Source organism: Calypte anna, chromosome 5A (assembly GCF_003957555.1).
Source record: "Calypte anna isolate BGI_N300 chromosome 5A, bCalAnn1_v1.p, whole genome shotgun sequence".
Taxonomy (NCBI): Eukaryota; Metazoa; Chordata; class Aves; order Apodiformes; family Trochilidae; genus Calypte; species Calypte anna.
The window spans coordinates 5,083,782-5,100,271 of record NC_044251.1 but is presented as its reverse complement, the minus strand read 5'-3'; the positions used below and the strand labels follow the sequence as shown (position 1 = coordinate 5,100,271).

General features: G+C 40.6%; 1 long non-coding RNA gene across 1 annotated transcript; it reads right to left on the bottom strand.

Moving 5' to 3' along the window:
• Positions 1-107: 107 nt before the first annotated feature.
• LOC115598480 lies at positions 108-15,579 on the bottom strand. The gene is made up of 4 exons (XR_003987685.1): positions 15,436-15,579; positions 10,695-10,731; positions 9,888-10,117; positions 108-8,639 (listed from the first exon to the last, which is right to left on the bottom strand). It is a non-coding gene; the product is annotated as an uncharacterized LOC115598480 (long non-coding RNA).
• Positions 15,580-16,490: the final 911 nt, after the last annotated feature.

Genomic DNA, 16,490 nt, shown 5'->3' with positions numbered 1-16,490 from the left:
ATGTGAGTTTAACTCAAATTAAGTTTTGGCAAAGCAAGTACAAATACATCTCAGAAATATACTGTATAGTGAGCTGATAGTTTTTTCTTAACAAATGACACATCCAGTTTTAGTGCATTCTCAGCCTGTGCTGCTTTATTGCTAAAAAAAATTTGTATACAGGTGCAGAGTTTCCAAGTTTATTTTTAAACAGTTCCTCTTTACAGTGTCAAAAGAATAAAATCTTATCTTGAAAACCTCAAAGATGCATAGATATAAAAGCAAGCTGCCTTTTGGAAAAACATCAGAATTACAGGGAGACATTCTTTCACTGTTGCCATGTAAAACGTGTGTAATGGGAGTACATAGTTCCTAGTAACACCAATAAATTCCTCCATTAATCCATGTAAGGATGCCATCAGAAGTTCAGTACAAGAAGTATTTTCTAACCTGTTTTTTAAGTAAAAATGTAATATTTAAGGATCTATAGCTAATACTTTGTTGCTGTTATATATTTCAAGAGGAAGGAATCTTCACTGACATCCTAAAGTAGCTTATTGCCCAACTTTTGTATCTTTGGGAATAAGCATTAACAACTGATAAAACTGCTTACTCATCACACAGAAAATATATTTAACAGAGTTTGAAACCATGCAAAGCACTCTAAAGAATACCCACTAAGAATTAGGTGGCCATGGTTAATTGCTGGGCTAAACTTGTTATACAAATTCCCTTTTTGCTTGAAGAAGTTGGCTCAAAGGATTTAATGTATTCTAACTTCTGATACCATAAAATATTGATCTTCTCTCACAATATTCCTATCTTCATTTGGCAATTTTTGTACATCTAGAAAAAGCACTCATGAGAAAAATGCAGCCACCATTCTAAACTCAAATCACGGTGCTTTATGGATGGTTGGTTATGAAGGATGAACAGGATTTAACTTGACACACAATTTCTTCCTCCAAGACCCTTCCTCTTTCTTAAATAAAAGAGGACTAAACCTCTGTACATGGAGAAGTGTTCTGCACAAGTTAAGCCCACCTGCAAAACTAAGCTAAGCTGGAAGTATATAATTCTGCAGTAACAAGCTAGTATTCTATATGTTTGGACACAAGTTGAAACTTGGAAAAGTATTAGTGATGTAGGCTATGTCACACGTTCTATGTTATTTTCAAACCACCAGCAGAAATTCACTGCATTATCCACTAAAACACTTGGGAAATATTAGAGAACACTCTTAAGAGTTTACAGAAAGATGGCACCCAAATTCCCTTTTATTTAATAACTGAAATAAAGAAAAAAAGACTATTGCAACCTGTGTTGCAGAAGATAAAGACCTTCAGTGATCAAATCTTATTTTCTATTTTTAAAAATCTCTTTAAAGAACTTAAAAAATATACAAGATTACTAGTATTTTCAGGCTCATTCCTGCAGGTGCCATTATTGCTGGCTGGTACCAGTATGCTTCAGTACAGCTGCCTATGTGGCTAGAGAGTTACCTGAAAATACTGTCTATTAAAAAGCTATTCAACACCTGAAATATATGTAATGTGCTTATTAATTTCAGTCTTCTCCAAATAATTTCTCTCACCACACCCAAGTTTATTACCTCCTGTCTGGCAAACACAACACTCAGTTTAAGTCTGTTGTTTCCATTACTTGGTTTGTTGTCTTCGCTTGATTTGTGGTTTGTTTGTTTTTCACCTGTTGCTTCCCCCCTGCACCTTGTAAGAAACTCTGCACCCTTTTCCTTGCTACAGCTGCAGCAGGTGAGAAACCTCATCTCACCCCTAAACAGGCTTAGTTCATGCCCTGCTTTTTACATGCCCAGGACATTAATATGAACCAGACAAGTTTATAAAGGTGAGTTCTGCTGATCCTGGTTCCTGATTTACAGTTTTGGTGCCATGCTTCTGTCCCTATCTATACATTCTGCCCCTTTCTCTACAGAGGCAGCACATTCCCTAAAGAAACAAAATTTGAGAATCAAAGCAGGAAGTTCAAGCTATTGGTATATTAATTCCTATTGCTTTATTATGTATAAATGCATATCTCAATTTACTGGTAATAACTACATTACACTAGACATTTTGAATCATGCATAATTAGAATACTAGCTCTAAGATTTGGTTTGTGGGCCTGTGCCACTTTCCTTCAGTTTCTCAATGCAGTTCTTCATGCCTAGGGCATTCCAAACTAGCAGTCTTTTATCTGACCTGCAAACACTCATTTGGAGGGGAAATGAAGAGAAGCAGACAGGATTTACACAGGACACACTAAACATTAAGTTGCCTTTTACCTTTAACCTTAAATGTTGTAAAGTCTTAGAGAATCTGTCTTTATTCAAACCTGCTACATAGGCTCTGCTTACATCATAAACACTGACAGTTTCTCTAAAACTGGTAAGAAAGCACAGAGCAGACTGAAGGGGAACAGACATCACAATCCATGGTGACCACTGCTGGCTTTGTGTGCCAATCCAAAGCACTGCTTGGGAAACCACTGGCTCACTTGGTAAAAGAAATTCAATAGAGTAACTTGGAACTGCAATTATGCAGCTCTGTAGCTGAACAGCAAGCAGGATTAGTTTTTGGAGGAAGACCAGACAGTTACCTAGGGATGCAAGAAGCACTTCTAAGACTGGTTATCCTTTAAAAAAACATTCTTCTGTATTTTTCCCCTCTCTGCCCAAAACCCACACTGCCAGCTCTTGACAATGTAACCCTTGTGAAAAGTACCAGTGTCCTGTAGTTCACTATAACTTCCTCTCACTCACTATCAAGGAGTCTTTGCAGGACTTTCTTTTTTTGTCCTAAAACTGACAATTGTCCTGCAGAAGGTGCAGTTCTCAACACCAGGACTGCTAAAGGAGGCCACTCCGCTGCTGCTATCCCACACTGAAATGTGGCAGCATCTTCCACTTCCACTTCAGTTTTAGAAGCAGTGAAATCAAGGGGGTTGGAGCAAAGGCCATGCTGAAAGGCAAAACGATTCATTTTGTTGCTGTGAATAGTAATTTCTAGTCTAGCAGCCCACAGAGTACAGATTGTTATAAAAAGTCTGATCTGGGAAGAATATTTAGATAGCTTGCCTGGCTACCGCCATCTTGGTTCCTCTCCTCCCACCTCTCTGAAGTAATAAATCCTTAAGGAATTCTATTCAGTTATTAAGTTCATAGTTAAGAAGTATGAACGTGACTGTGTTTTCATTATTATTTCATTATTATGTAAATGCACTTGCTGACCACAGACCAGAATTCATGTATAATTTCTCTACTGTAATCGGGTAAGAAATTAAGAGTTCCCTACAGCCAGCTTCCAATTTTATCAATAATTCAATAGCTGGAACTTCAGCTGGTTGCAACATTCCAAATGGATTCCAAATGGAAATGCAAGCATGCTTTTCCCACCCTCATGCATCTTGAGTACTTTATACTGTAAAAAATGCTCACAGCCCTCACAGTCTCCTTATCAACCTATGAAGGTTGCCTTCACCTCCCTGGTCTTAAAACATCAGAAGCTTCCCTTCAGCCTTACACCAAACTGCTCCAGCTTTCTCAAATAAATCTTGTCAGATAGATCAAAGCTTCTGATGTAATAATTCTGTTCAGAATGTAGTATTATCTCTTGGGCCATACTGTCTTCTATAGATGACATACCTGGACTGAAAATGGCATCAACTGTGGATATTTTAGAATTCCTGTGGTTCTTGTAGGAATCCTTTGACAGCAAATACTTTGCTGGGTGCAAAGGCTGCAGCCACAGTGAAACCAGGGACTTCACAGCACTTGCCTCTGCAAAACTCCAGGCTGAAACAGCATTTAGCAGGGCCAAAGTTCTTTTTTGCTGTATAGTAACATTTTTAGAATACTGCATTTGTGCTCGGGATGTACAAATGGTTTGAGTGTCAAGTGTTTTCTAGTTCTCTTATTTAAAGATCATCTCAGATTGGTCTTTTTAAACAAGGAAAACTAAAATTACTTTCCACAATAAAGGCTTCCAACTTCAGTCAGGTTCTCTTCATAGTCCAATTATTTGTAAGGATTTAGTTTCTTCTCAGAGAAACACAGCAAGTACTAGATTACAAAAAAAGAAAAAAAATTGGGAAACTTAGCTATCCTTTTGAAAAGAACTGTCTGCCCTTCCCCCAGCACTCACTGACAGTGCTTCAGACATGTGACAAAGCTAATTTTTTTAAATTTTATTTATCAGGTTCATTAACTAAGTATTCAAGTGCCAAATTCCCTCCAATGAGAGGAACATAAGATGAATTCACCCATTTTCTGAGGAAAAGATTCTTCACACGACTCCCTGCAGCACAGAGCACCACAAACTTATTTGGTTATTACTCACTTACTCTACTGTACAGTCTTGCTAATGCAAGTTATTTACTATCACATGCAGAAACAGTTATTGCTACTAAAGTTCTATTTTCTTATTAAATCATCTTATGGCTTTGTTTGCATCAGGGATTCTTCCCCCTACATACTGTGCTATTTTGCATTCCGGTTTCAGAGGTATTTTTCAATTGATTCTCCAAGCACTAAACTACTTTATTCAATGGTACAGCTACTTCTACTTGGAACTGAACCTAACTCTCAGCACAGGTCCTCCAGAGCTCTGCTGTAAATGGCCAACCTGTCCAATTTTCTTGGAAATTTATTAGATGCAGAGGGTTGGTTGGCTGGTTTGCCCTGTTACATACATTAACTCTTCACGAGTTTTTGGTTTTGCACCAAAGGACATGCTTCTTGATTCATTACTTTAGAGAGAAATGGTATCAAAATTACAAAACCGAGCTACCCATCCCCTCCCTCCCCCTAATGGCCATTTACAGGCAGGTCTCAGGAAAAAAAGATGCAGTATCCTCTCTAAATTGGAAGATAATTTTGTTCTTGTAAAAGAGAGAAATAAATGGTGAAGAGCAACACTGGCACCAAAGAAAAAGACTTTTTCCTAAGATAAATCAGAGGATGCCATCCACAGAGCATTGCACATCTCAGGAATCACACCAGCCTCCTATTTGACCAGTTCAAACTGCTCACTGAGTGCTAAATCATTTGGACTTCCCCTGGTCTAAACTTTCCTTCTGCAAAAAGTAGAGGGAGAGACAGAAATTATTAAAACTGAGCTTAGAGCTGGAAATCAATCCTGGGAGTTACCTAAAATACAGGACAATGAATTCTCAGTAATACAGGGGTGGGGAACCTTTGATCCATAGGCTAGAATAATAGCCTGCTGTACAGATACAGACTGCAATGTTAGTTGTTTCAACAGCTCTTGACTTATTATATTCTCTATTATAATCAACATGAAGATGTATGTAAATGCAGGATCCACCAAAGGTGCTAGAAGACTCAGTAGGACTTCAGCCAAAAAAGGTTCCCCATTCCTGCAACGATGGATAAAAGTCTTCCATGTGTAATTGGCAGATGTATTTTGCAACCATTATTTTATAATGATAGTAATTTTTAACTAGTCGTAACAATTATATAGTCAGATCTAAATAAAAGATCAACTTAATTAACAGATTTTGTAAATAATCTTAAGGTAGCAGAGAGGTGTACAAAATACACACAAACTCCTTAGTATATTTGTACTTTTCTGAGTGTATCACAGGATAAGTAATAATACAAATGAAAGTGCTACACATGGAAGAAAACACCTTCAATAAAGACCAAACAGAAAAGAAACACACTGACAGAGATGAGCATTTTGGACTCTTACACACACTTAGCTTACTATTGCAGTTGGACAGATAGACTGAAACCAGAAAGTCAGCTATGATTCTATTAAGCCCATTAAATGAATGCATTCCATTCCTAAGGACAGCATTTCCATCATCAAAGGGAGGATACTGCATGTTTAGACCATGTTTGTGACTATTTCTATTGTATCCTTTCTATTGTTAATTACACTATCATCACTGTTTATTAATAAATTTGTCACTCTGAAATTGTAAAAATACTACTAGGCTCATGCACTGATCCTAACATGGCACTACAGTTTGCTACAAAGCACTAATGCTTATGGAACTATACACATCTCAAAATGGAAGACATTGGTGATTTTGTTGTTTTCAAACAACTTGTAACATCATTTTGTCCACAAGTATTAAAATATATATATATATATATGTATATATATATGATCTATTGCACATGCCCCTTGTTTTTGTAATCTCTCACATGGGAAGATTTTCAACCAATATAGAGAAAAAGTGGAGCAAGAAAAGTAAGTAGGCTGAGGAAGCATTTCCTAACACAGCAGTTTTATAAAGGTGCTGGCTGGAAAGGTATGGCAGTGGGGGTCTTCTGGGCATGCACTGTCAGAGTTTTACTTCTGTGAAACTCACAGATCCTTTGTCCTACTGAAAATGCTATGCTCTAAAACTAAATTTGAAAACTAATGTTATATTTTCATGGAGAGGAGTAATGAAAAATTAGCAATTCTAGTATTTTGTTACCTTGTAGGTTTATAAAACGTTGAGGTTTATTCCTATGGAAAAAGAATTCAAAGAGCTTTAAGTGTGTACTCTCTGTTCAGACTAATTTAGTTACTGTACACGTCCACAGAAAATAAAGATACCTTCCTGCCTCCCAAGTATATTGTTAACAAGCTATGCAAGAAACAACTGCTAGCTCTAAACATCTGAGGAGTAAGTATAGGGAAAATGAAGAAAAGGAAATTGCCAGATCTAAAATCAGGTATTTCTTCTACCAGCTGCCTCCCAATCTCTTCTAATCCTATGATATGGACAGTATTTTCCATCACGTAGAGATGGATCCTGCTTCTACAAACATCTTCATTAAATCTCATTGGTTTCATCATCAGGAGGCCCTAAGCAGAAGCAGGCTTTTCTAGCTGCCTTCAGTGCCAGAATACTCAAGACCAAATTCAGCAAAGAAATCCTATGTTCTTACAAGAAATCAATCCAAGCTGGTGGTTGCCTCATCAGTGTAACTCTTACCACACAACTCATCACAATATTACACACAATTTAGTGCACCACACTTGGCATTTTTTTTACCAGTGTCTTGCCCACCACTCTTTAATCTCTTAATGGAAACAAAAACCAGTAGAGCTCTTGTTAATTTACAAGTCTAAACACAGGCTTGACTCAACACTACTCTGAAGATTAGAATCAAGATCAACATTTGTCCTTACTCTGCTGCAGAACTTGGTCCCATAAAACATCACCTCATTTTAATTATCAGAATTGCTGCCCATGAAATCTGCTGTAAGATGTAAGGATTTCAGTTGCTGGCTTTGGCAGACATTTTCAGGCTGTCTGGCTCTCTCAAGCAGTTTTCTAAAAGGAAAACCATAATAAAAGAAGGAATTTAAAACCCCAACCATGTTACTATTTCCCAAAATTGTTAACAGAACTTATATAACTCCATTTGATCCCGATCTGAAAATACTATTTTAAGCTAGTAGGTCACATTTTCTAAATCACAAGCTTGGAATAAGGTGCACCAAGAAGAGCTCCAGATTTGAAGTGGAATAGCATACATATCCCAGTTCTAGGGTTTGTTTTTGTTTTTTTTTCCAAGAAATCTTACTTGCCATATACAATACCATAGCAGGGAGCATGTTAACAATCTAAGCTCCCATCTCAGAATGACAGAGAACATTCTACATAATCACAAATGATGGAGACAAAGAATCTTGTGTAAACATAAGGACAACAGATAGCACTTTAGTTTGAGAAGGATTAAGAGGCAGCAGAAAAAGGCCTGTCCTAAGTCTTTCTGCTCTCTTTTGTTCCTTTTGCTGCTAAGAATTCATAAAAACTCAGAGGAAGGGAATGATTTAATGTAAATCTAATCACTATCCTGTTATCCCAGAGGCCTCTAAAGGTTCATTTTTCCTTTGCTAAAAATGAAATGGTGCAGAGTAAGTTCTCTTTCTGGTGAAAGCTCTTCATATCCACACTTCCACAGGTTTACACATGCAAAAATACATATTTTGATCAGACTGGGACAATGCATTTATATATATAGACAAGGTGATTCTGCATTTGTTCCTGTGCATTAGCTGCTTTATATGACCTGACATCAAGACATCCATCTATAAAGCCAAGCCTGGGTCCTAGACTAGAAAATACCTGTATGGGCTGTCCCTAGTTGTCTGCTAAGTTTCTTCCTTGTGTAGGAGCAGAAAATATGTTCTGGTTTTCCTTCTGCAACTTTTCATACATGCCAAGACAGTAGCCTACTATGCAGAGACTATCTGCTAGGAATTCCAGCATGACACAGTGAAGAAGTTAACCTTCCTAAAATGGAGAAGGAGGTACCAGTGAACCAGCTTCCACTAGCATCTGATTATGAAACATTTCTCATTTTAGAACAGAATGCAGGAAGCTGGATGAAGAGCTGGCACAGAAGAAAACAAATGCTGATTTCTGTTACTCTGCTTTTGAGTTTTGATAAAACAGTGGGGTGCTTCTGTGGGAGAAGTTATCTGGTAATCAAATGTTGGGCGAGATGGTTGAAAGAAGTGGAGACATCTTTGTTCATTCAGCTCCATGTAAGGGAAGGACAGGGTTTTGCTTGCTGAAAGAGATACATCCACATCTCACAGCCTACAGGGAAGCAAGAGGACCACCTTCTTGAATGTCAGGAGAGGATCCGGAATCCCAAACCAAGAGGAGAGCTAGTTTAGGAAACAATAAAACATGATCAACATTAAATGCCCACTGGCTGATTATTTTAAAAGCTTGACTTTAACAGACAAAACTAGTTGGCTTCACAAACTGCAATCATCTCTATATGATTTTACATCTAACTGTAACTATCTGTGAGTTGGCTAAAGAAATACTACAGAAATGCTGAACTGAGCACTTACTGAGAAGCAATGCATCCAAAAATACACCCATCTTAATTAGCTATGGGCTTCTTAACTGTGGCTCCAGCATAGTCCATCACAATGCTGAGGTATCACCAGAATGCATTCTGCACAGACAGAGCCTATTCTGCTGTAGCAGGTCACAGGCAGAGATGTCATAAACAATGACCTAAAGAACTGCTGAACTGTCAGCTTAGTGTCCAGTTCTGCAGCCCCCAACATAAGGATGTAGAGCTCTTGGAGTGAGGGCTGGAGCACCTCTGTGAAGACAGGCTGAGAGAGTTGGGGTTGTTCAGCTTGGAGAAGGCTCCAGGGAAACCTTAGAGCAGCCTTCCTGTACCTGAAGGGGTCTACAGGAAACCTGTAGAGTGAGTTTGCACTAAAGTGCAGTGATAGGATAAGGGGCAATGGCTTTAAACTGGAAGAGCACTGGTTTAGGTTTAGGTTAGGCACTAGGAAGAAATTATTTGGTGAGGGTGTTGAGACACTGGAATAAGTTTTCCAGGGAGGCTGTGGCTGCCTCCTCCCTAGAAATGTTCAAGGCCAGGTTCAAGGTTCAAGGCTGGATGGGGCTTTGAGCAACCTGATCTAGTGGGAGGTGTCCCTACACATGCAAGGGGACAAGATGATCCTAAAGGTCCTTTCCAACCCAAATTACTCAATGAAAAAAAGCATTTAGTTCTAAGATCACACAAATCAGGCACTTAGTTTTACTCATTCCTCCCCATTTATCCAGTGCACACATATTTGATCTAACACATCACTGACCTTTCACCAGTGCCTCTCACCTGTTACCACCTAGTCCCAGTAGCCCTTAACACAATTTTTTGCTTTAAGTTTGGTGCCAGCCTGGATTGGAAAGTAATGTGGTTGTGATCCTGCACATTTAGGGCCAGAAAACCTTATTATCATTCTCCTGTATTAAAATGAGAGATGTGAAAGAGATGATTTTTTTTCCCCTTTGGTTTCTCTCACATAAGAACATGAGAATACACTGTATTTTCTAACCTCTTCCTCTCTTTTTCTGCCTGTATTTCTCATATTAATTTTAATTACCTTAACCCTTTAGTAGATCAAGTTCAGAAATTATCTTCCAGTGACAATTTTCAAGTCCTATGTTAGAAGTAGCCAGCAGATCATGAAATGGAAATACAGAGCACGTCACCATCATTTTCTCTCTGAGGCACTCAAATTTTTCAGCTGATCATGAGCTTGATCACCCATGCTCACACTGTAGGGAAAGTCTTATTCTTGTTATGAAGATGGGGAAAAACAGACGTGGAAAGCTGCAACAAAACATGACAAAGGTTTGTGGCAAAGCTGAGAAGACAATATATTACTCTGTTACACACCTTAAGTACCAGAATATCTTTATTTTCTTTACTGGAAAAAAAATGAAACTCCAGAAGGTGATTGTCATGCTTAAAATTTTGAATGTACTTTTTTCTATTTGGTAAATGACATCTGGGTATGTAATCATTCTTCAAATCCTACTGCTTAACTAATACAACTTTTAAGATAACTACTCCAAATTAATACAAATACACAGATATAATCTCTTAGCAGAGCAAAATGACATCATGGGACAGGAATTTTGTGCCTTTAAGAGCTTTTACTTGTGTTAGAATATATAGTTAAATCAAGGTTTCTGTCAAACAAAGCCCAAGCTGAAAGCTGACAGTGTGGCATTCCAGTTCTCTGAAAGTATCCTATGAAAAATTAAAATCTCAGCAACTGATTCATTTGGACAGGAAAAAATTAAAAAGCAAATAGTAAGAAAGAAAACCCCCCAAATCAACCAACAAGTCTGACAAGTTTAATCCCTGATATTTAGTACCTAAATAACCCTACAGCCTTACTCACCATTATTTTTCATCAATCCACCTTCTCTTCAGTAAGCCTAGAGAGAAAGAAATAAACAAATGAAATTATATTTGCATCTATGAAGCTATTAAGATCATACATGATTATCTGCACAAGACAAAACATTAGCTGTACCTTCCAGGAACTATTTAGCATTTTTTAGACATTCTATATAAAGCATGTCCATGTTACTTTTAAAACTATTATAGCCACCCCCTTCTTTAAGGTAAGGATGGGCAAGTGAATTGGGCCCAAGTATGGAAGGCCTAGGACAAAAACAGGCTGGGGAGAAGAATCATATACACAAATGTGCCTGAAAGGCTTTTGTTAAGAAATCATACTGTTTCCTGGAGTAAAATCATGTGTCCTTCATCTCACAGAATCTAGTTTACACAGTATTGAGTTTCCTTTTTCCCTGGAGCTTGGTGGTTTCTACCTTACTAAGAACAGCCCATGCTCAACAGACTGTACCTAAGTATTAGGTATACACAATTAACAAAATTACTTTGCTATTGAAGATAAACAACCTTGTTTTGGTAATTATCATCATAATATTAGCTGCATGAGTACTGAGGTGAACACAATTTCAGCCTCCAATATGGAAAGAAACCTCTTTCATGTTAATAACAAGCAACTGTAGTAAGGAAGCATAAGGCCTGAATTATAATAAGAATAGTAATTCTTCAGAAAAACTGCAGTCAGCAGATGACCTCTAGCCCTGTATTTCAGGGTAGTTATTCCATTCCCATGTTGTCAGTTGTGACCCCTCCTAGACAAGTTTCCCCCTCAAGAACCTGCCAAGCACTACGTGACTTTGGGAGACTGAGGAACAAAAAGCAAATTATTCTCAAAGCAATTTGATAAGGAACAATTATCAGGAACTCTCCCAAACTTATTTATCATAATGGCAACAATTCCCAAAACCAATCTTTGAAAAAACTGGGTTTTCCTTCACTTAGTCTAAAGCTATGAATAAACAAAATCAAACACTAAACTAATTTTAAAAAATAGCAGGTGACACTTAAAACATCTCATTCAAAGGAGTGTTCCCTCCAATGCTGAAATTCAGCTTGCTTTACACAACTCTTCAAAATTTTATTTTACCAAGTTCACCAACTTTGGATGCCCCAGTTATTAACTACTCTGCTTGATATATTTTCTATCTGCCTTTCACAGATTATGTGGGAGCAGGTTTCACACTGGTACCAACAAAATTTGCAATGTAACTGAATATAAATCAAGACTATTGATAATTAGCAGGCATTGAAACTGATGGTGAAAGTACTAACTGTACAGTGAAAATCTAAAACTAGTTAAAATACATTTGAAATTATGAAGAAAAAAAGACTCTTCTTGTTTCATACCTTACTGAACATAAAATCAATTGATCTAGAACAAGAAATATTTGTGAAAAATTCAATATTAACTCTTTTTTGTTAAAAATTCTGAAAATATTGTTTTTATTAAGTTTTGACCTATTATTTTTATTTGGGTTTTTGGTCTGTTTTGGTATGTTTGCTGTATCATGACTAAAGGTTCATTTCCATTAACTTTAAATCTCACATTAAGATAGAAAATTTCTTGGATACAGGCAACTTCAGGAATTTTCAAAGCCAAAAAGAGATAAAGAAGCATTTCACAAGAAAAACTGAAGGATTTGTCTTCTCAACCAAGATGCCCTATAACCAATGGACCAGTCAGAAAATAAAATAAGTCCATTTCTGATATAGTCAGCACACTGGAGTTGGAAACTATACTAACATTAACAGTGTACAGCTGTGCTAGCTGTAGCTAGAAATAAGTTTATGCAGAAAAAACAAGACACAAAGACTTGAAAGTTAATTGTGGTGGACGACTGTGAAGATACAGAAAGCAGACTTAGCACTGCAGACTGAAAGTCCACTGAAGTGTTTCGGATGGCTTAAAAGTGTCAAATTTAACCTGGAAAGCTGATAAAAACAAAAGCTTAAATCATCAACACAACACATGACAGAAGTAGCTTACAGTCCAGTAAAAAATTAGCTGCCTTCAAGCTCCTTGCACTTTCTTGATAACTTAAAAAAAAAGTACCCAAATGCAAGCTATGAGACTATGCAGAGAACTCTGATAAGAAAGGCCAAGACTGGCATGATAAAAAAAGGAGTGCCTGAGTATGAAGGTACCAACAAAAGGAACAGAGAGCAGGAACACAGCTCTCACAAGGGCTCGTTAATAGGACCCAGGTTATCAGGTCATCAAAACTCCAGCACATCCCCCTGCAATTTCAGAAGACATCCTGATCTGGAGGCAAAGAACAGCAGTTAATTCATGGAGCAGGACAGGGTGGAGACACAGACTGCCATCACCTCCAGAAGGGTATAAAAAGGCATACCTGAACCCTAAAATGGCTGCTAAAATAGGAAGAGGCCAAAAGACCTAAGGGCCTACCAGTTAATGTCCCTTGTCCTTGTCAAGGGATCCTGGACTCAGAATCTGAGCAACATAGCACCAGACTGCTGGAGAAGCAGCTTAAACACCCCCACTATGGTGCTTGGCTGCTGGGCAGACATCTCAGGCACTGTGCAAACTGTGCTGCTTAAGAGACTGCAAGCCATGAGGCTGCCTTGTATTTCCCCTCCTCCACATCCCATTTTAGAGAAATCATAATTTTATTATTTTTTTTTGTAATCCTCCAAAGACTGTGCGGGCCCTCGCATCTTTCATTCACAAAAACCTCCAGCATGTCAGGAGTGGTTTCAAACACTGTTCCTTTTCTGATTTTTAAGAATGAATGTGGGAGGCATTCCAGAGATACTCCAGACTCTTCACAGACTCAGGATTTTTAGCCTTAGCTGGTCCAAGAGTTTTTCACACCCTTGAATAGCAGGTCACCATCATAAGATGCACAGCCTGTACACACAAATCTTCACACTGCAGACCCACACCACCATGGGCAATATTGTAAGGCAGCAATCAATTGTCAAACAGTTGTTCTGACATATCAGAGTTTTCTGTTACTGTGGGGTGTTTTGTTTTGCTTTGTTGTTTTGTTTGGGTTTTTTTGCATTTTAAGGACACTACTTCCCACAGTTCTTGTGCCTTAAAAACAATTAAGAATATTAATCCAAGTTAATTCCCTTACACTAAAACAGCATACAGCTTTGCATTAATGTTGACTGCTTATCATTCTTTTAATTATAATACAAAGCAGTTATCCTTATATGCAATATGCCAAAGGAAAACCCCCAAGAATATTTTAACAATTCACACCTAGATATGTATTAACAGAAATACTAATCAGTAGCAGCATACTGTGCTGCTCATCTTGTGTTATCTTGCTCATTATCTTCTATAACTATGTGAATAACGTAGCACATGAAACTGATAAAGTGCTCTTCAGCAAATTTTTCTCATAAGCTGCTACAGCTTTCAGAACGAGTCACGACAAACACATCACATTTCTTTGGAGTTTTTTTCCCCAGTTACAAAGTACTTCATCATTAGATCACATAATAACATGTCCCCGCAAGATCCAAAGCTCTGCTTCTCATTTAAACACTGCAATTTTTTTTTACCTTTACCTGAGATGCCCACTGAAAACGCAGTCACTCGCTATTCTATGACAAACACAAGATTTAAAGAACTGTTATCAAGTATAGAACATAAGGAACTTCATGCTAGTGACAGTAACTCTGCCTTCAGTCCTTCCTCCCTTTTTTTTTCCTCACATAGTTTAACCAAAATTCCATTCTGTAGGACAAAATACCTCCAATAATTTTGAAAATTTCCAGGGCATACCTGTAAGTTACCAGCATTGAAAGAAGAGACGGTTCTGAGCAAGTTTCACATTTTACTGTGTGTTGAGTTCTTTTCACTTGACCATATGAATTAATAAGGCTACAATCAATTCTGATATCAATATAAACCCTCCCCAAAGCTTAATTTGCACTGGAGATGACTTTCATGTCCTGATTTTATAAATTTACTTTAAATTTACTTTACTCATCCCCTTCATGCACTCCAGTCACCTGCAGACATGAGAAAACAACACAACTGTTCAGATTATCAAACTCACACCAAACACACAGATTCCATGAGCAACAACGACAACAGCAGAGTAACTACAACCAGTGCTATTTTCGTAGCCAGAGTTGAAAAGGGTAATAATGGATGATACCGTTTGGTTTCTCGTCTCCACGTACGCCGGCAGCTGCAGCCCTTCACCGCAGGCGCCTTCTCGGCGGCTCCGAACTGGGCTGCGGGGTACCGCGGGCTCTCCCTCACAGCCATCTGAGCTGCAGCCCGGTACCGCTGCCCGCCCGGTACCGCCGGAGCTGCGGCACGTCCTCACCCCCAACTCCGAACCAACTCGGGACTTTTCAGGCCGCCCCGGCGTGGCACCCGCGCCCCGGTAGGTGCCCCCGGGTGGGAGTCGGCCCTCACTACACGGTCACCCCCCGTCCCCCTCGCCACGCTCGGGGCCACCCAGCCTGGAGGCCGCGCTGCTGGGTGAATCGAGCGAGGAGCCGCCCGGTCTCATGGGCCGGCCCGACCCAGCCCAGGCCCGCAGTGACCGAGGGCGGGCGGAACGCGCCTCAGGAACCGGCAGGCACAACCATGCCCGGGCCCAGCCCAATCACGGCGCAGGACGGGGAGGCGGGTGCGCGGGAGCCCGGGCCAAGCCCAATCAGGGAGCGGGGCACCGGGCACCAGGCTGGGTGCTGCCCCACGCCGGGGGCCGTTTGTGCCTTGCCGCACTCACCTCAGGGCGGCCGAGGCCGCGGGGCCGCGGCCGGCCCCGGCCCCTCCGCCTCTTCCTCTCACTCCGCCATCTTCCCCTCCTTTCCTCGGCCACCCGGCGGGGGCCCGCAGCGCCCGGCGACGCCGGGCCCGCCCACTCGGCCGTAAGCCTATTGGGTGCCGCTGCCGTGCATCCGTCGTCCCGCTCGGGCGGCGATTCGTCCCCAGCGTTGCCCATCGCGGGGCTCTCCTCCCGCCCCTGAGCCTTTCCTTCCCGATTGGCCCCGGGGAGGACATGCGCCTGTGAAAGGACAGGCTCGAGGCGCGCGAATCCTCCGGTGACCTCCAGAGGAATTTAAAGCATCCGCTGGGGAAGAGGCGGGGGAGGGGGGGTGTAGGCGGCGGGAGTCCCGCGCCGGCGGGGAATGGGCACCCCGCGGTGGGGGAACCTCCGCCTGTCCCAAGAGGGAAGAGAGAAGGGCCCCGCGGGGAACCCGTTTCGGCAGCCCTGCCAGCGACGTGTGTGGCCGCAGCTCCCCCAACCCCCCCCTTCCCGAGATGCGGGGAAGGGGTCCGTGCTCCTGTGGCTGTTTTGGGGGCTCCGGTCACTCCTACCCAGCGAGGGTCTCAGGCTGGGCCTCCTCGGCCGAGGTTTGCGCTGAAGAGGCCCGGGGCGTGACCGCTGCTGCCCGGCCGGGGTGCAGCTGCCGCTCCCCATCCTCCATTTCAGCGCTGCAGCAGCGCCTCAGCGCCACCGCCCCGGTGCCAGCCGCCTGTGTCCGCCAAATCCCGGCGGAACCGGCGTCAAGTGATCCTGATTGCTCTGAATGACTGCTTTTATTCCTTCTGGCAATTTTTGTGCCATCTGCAAAAAAAAAAAAAAAAAAAATTTTTTTTTTTAGCACTGGTAATTTTACACTTCAAGCTGATGGGTGAATGTACTGAACAGCTTGAGGAGGAGCACTTACCCATTCAGAAAAGTCTCGAAAAACACCCCCGTTTAACAGTGATTCATAAGACAGCTACTACAAACCCTTTTGGTGGAAATCTTAATCCACTTAATGCATATTTTTCTAC